Source organism: Nematolebias whitei, chromosome 1 (genome assembly GCF_014905685.2).
Source record: "Nematolebias whitei isolate Nwh7 chromosome 1, NemWhi1, whole genome shotgun sequence".
NCBI lineage: Eukaryota > Metazoa > Chordata > Actinopteri > Cyprinodontiformes > Rivulidae > Nematolebias > Nematolebias whitei.
In genome coordinates, this window is record NC_056498.1 from 49085835 (window position 1) to 49089725 (window position 3891).

At 40.6% G+C, this 3891-nt stretch overlaps 1 protein-coding gene across 1 annotated transcript in view; it reads right to left on the minus strand.

Annotated features, from left to right (window-relative positions):
* Positions 1-3891, minus strand: part of ggps1 (geranylgeranyl diphosphate synthase 1) — a 15355-nt gene that overhangs the window by 1146 nt on the left and 10318 nt on the right. The gene's annotated exons all lie outside the window — the stretch shown is intronic.

Consider the following 3891-nt stretch of genomic DNA (forward strand, 5'->3'; position numbering starts at 1 on the left):
AGAGGCTAAAAAATCTGAATCGTAGCTCAAAGTAGCAAGAAGAAAAGATAAAAGTAGCAGATCGGCAGCTAAAAGAAGTTTGAGGCTTGTTTGGAAGGGTTGAAGCTGATGCTTGGACCAAACTGGGTCCAACAGGACAAAGACCCCAAAGGCAGCAGCTGATCTACAACAGAATGGGTCAGTCAAGTTGCTGCAACGGTGCGGTCAGAGTCCAGAACCTCAGCCTGAACGAAACGTGCTGTGATGGGACCTTCCGAGAGCCGAGCAGAACCTTCAATGAACTGAAGCAACGCTGGAAAGAAGAGTGGGCCAAAATTCCTCCACAACCATGTGGTCCAGAACACCAGAGTTCTTGCTGCTGAAGGAGGTTGTTTAATAAATAATGACTCGGTGGAATCTGGTTTTGTTCACTTGAGGTTAGGTTTGAATAATTTGGGAACCGGTTGAAGAAAAGTGCTTTTTCTTTTTTCGTCTAGCGTTCTGTAAAACCCTAGATTTGGAGAAAAAGTTAAAAAGTCATTTAAAAGCTAAACAGAGAAAAAATATTTGCTAATTGCTGCAAAACACTAAAATCTAATTAAAGCAACATAATTAAATTATTGCTAAAATCTTTTGTCCTTTCTGCTGCTCTCTTTAAGCTAACTCACACAAAATCATTTAGGAATTGTTTTATCAATGTCCTCCGTAGCTCAGTAGCACATTGCTCCTCAAAAAATGCTAGCTACAAGCTAATTGCAGCACAATGCTAACTAAAACTAAACAGTGAAATGTTTAAAGTAGCAACATGCTAGCTAAATTACAGTGAAAAGCTAATAAAAGTAATATGCTTGCTTAAAGCCACAAGTAGCAAAATACTAGCTAAAAGCTAAACCCAGCTAAATGTTACCTAAAAGTAGCAAAGCACTTGCTAAAAGATATTAGTCATCTGCAAGCTAAAAGTAGCAAAATGCTAGCTAAAAGCTAAACATAGCAAAGGTTAGCTAAAAACAACAAAATGCTAGATCATGTAGGTAAACATTAAAAACTAATACATGTGATATGCTAGCTAAAAGCCAAAAGTAACTAAATCTAAACAATAGCTAAACCTTATAAAAGCAATATGCGAGCTAGAAGCTAACCCCAGCTAAAAGTAGCAAAGTGGCAGCTAAATATCACAAAACACTAGCTAAAAGTAACAAATTGTTAACTAAAGGTAGCAAACAGTAATGTACAGTATATTTATTTTTTGCCTAATGTGGTGCTTTGCATTATGGGTAAACATTCCTACTTTAATCTCATCTTTCTAACAAAAGTTTCAGAAGTTTTTTTTCCCCTGACATCTCTAAACATGCCATATTTAAGTTTGTTTTTTCCCTAATTACCCTTTCATGACCTTTGACCTGCAAACTGAAGCCTGTAGAGTAAATGGAGTTCATTGCGCTGAGCACTGCACGGTCTGACCTTCAGGGTGGGTCGGACTCCAGGGAAGACTGGCATCTTGCTAAGTTTTCTACTTTCTCTCTGGAATGATAGAGAAGTTAGAAAAGGTCAAAGGTCATTGCCGATGTCTTCCTGCCTTTGCGCGGTTACACAATTGCATGTTCTGTAAACTTTAAAGTGCATTTTTAAGCTGTTTGTTTTTATCTACAAACATGGTGCACAGTTTAAACTGCAGATTTAAGTCACAATAAAATCCTAACAGCTGTGTTTTCCAGTCTGCGTTTTTTTTTCTTCAAAACATTTTAGCAGGAGCTCTGCAGGCCTCGACTGAAGGATGACGACTGTTCAGCTGGTTTGAAGGTGTGAATGTGTGCAAAGTGCACCTGAAAAGCTGGCGCCACAAAAATCACCAAAAGGAAAAAACAAAATATATGTTGCTCCAACCTTTATTTACAGTCCTGTTTTTTTATCTCGTTTTTAGTGGTACTAAAGCGCCGCTCATATAAAATCTATTCAGTTTGGGAGACAAACACAACTCGGACACCGCGGGTGAAGAAAATCAATCTCGTCAACCAGGAGAGGAAAAAGAAGAAATGGACGCTTCGATTAACTTGTCGGCTCGGCAGAAACCAATTTGTGTGTTTTTTCCAGCTGTTTGTCAATTCTGAAACACATTTACATTGTCCTGATGTTTGGAGAAGAAATTAGCAGAGGAGCCCAGTCCTTCAGATTTTCCAGCAACTTGACATTTCGATGAATAAATGTGTTTTCGGTGACGGCACAAAAGACACGCAATTAATTGAACTGCAGCTGTCGAAAGCAAAATCTTCAGCAAGTCAACGGGGACGGATCGGAACCAAATCACCAGGAGGAGATCATTTGGGATTTAGATGAGAAGAGCGAGCTCGCAGCAATGCAGCGCTTCTTCAGCTGTTTCATTTCGTCGAGGCTCGGCGGCTCGTACTGCGCCGTGAACGCACAACAACCGAGACTTTATGTGACAGACGGTGCACGATGGTGAAGCAGAAGAAAAACGATGCGCGGTTAAAATCGTTAAGTGCAGCAAACGTATTCAGCCCCCTTTGCTCCGTCACATTCAGAAGTCCTCCTGTCCGTAATTTAACCTCAGCATAAATGCAGCTGTTCAGAGGTCAGTTCCAGAACATTAAGGACCAAACGGCATCATGAAGACCAAGGAACACACCAGACAGGTCAGGGAGGAAGTTGTTGAAGCCAGGTTAGGTTATAAAACGTCCCAAGATTTGAAAGTCACGGAGCTCTGTTCAATCTCTCATTCACCTGACGGGGAGAGCTTTAATCTGAGAAGCCCCATGGAAACTGGAGGAGCTGCAGAGATCCACAGCTCGGGTGGGACAATCCATCCATGGGACGACTACCGTAAGTCCTTTTATCTGGATTTTATGAACAAGTGGCCAAATTAAAGTTATTGTTGAAAGAGAAATAAGAACCGTTTGCAGTTTGACACAGCAAACATGGAAGGAGCTCCGCTCAGATCAGATCAAATGACTGAATTAAATTTTTTTTAAAAGCCCGAGCACATTCCCACTGTGAAACACGGAGGTGGCAGCATCATGCTGTGGAGCTAAATACAGGACAGTCCTAGAAGAGATTGTGCTAGAGCAGGGCTATTCAACACAACAGCTCAGGGGCCAGTCATCCATCAATTAAAGTCATTATGTAAATAAATAGTTTTACAATGTTATGAAGTCGTTGGGCCGGAGTGAAGTCACCCAGGGGTCAGAAGACCTGAGACTGGAGCGGTCACTGTTGCAGTTCTTAGAGATTTAAAGTAAAAAATACAAAAGTTACGCTCAACTTTTGCGTTTGTCCAGTAAAATACTTTGAAGTTTGTGGTATTACCATGACAAAATGTGTAGGAATACTTCTTCCGGGCAAAGTATTGAACGTCTCGTTACACCGATGCAAAATATGATTATCTTATAGAACAAACTTTACAGAAAGCTTTAATGTGTTTGTTTCACGTATTGCAACGCTCGGTAAATATTAATGAACTGGATCATTTATGAGCCATCAGAAGGACCGGAAGAAACGTGAGCAGGCCTCACTACAGCGCACGTAGCTGCTGCCGTCGTCTCAGATTTCTGAATGAAGTGAATCAAAGGAAGCCCGGCCGCCACACGGCTGAAAGGCAAAACAAGTCGGCGGATTATCTTTAAAAATTTTTTATTCAATGTTCGACTGCAGCAGTGTTGAACAAAAATACGAGCAAAAAATGAATTTAGAGGAGCTGTGTTAAAAAAAGTCAGCACATAACGCCGGCTCGTTACCCATCAGTCGAGATCGGCACTCCGGTGACTTAATAAGAAACAAACTCAGGTCACAAATCATACAAAAACAAAACAAAACTGACAAATATGTTGGAACCCTTACAGCTTAATGAAACATTTGTCAGTTTAAAGTAATTGTTAATACGTGACAGAGTTAATAAAA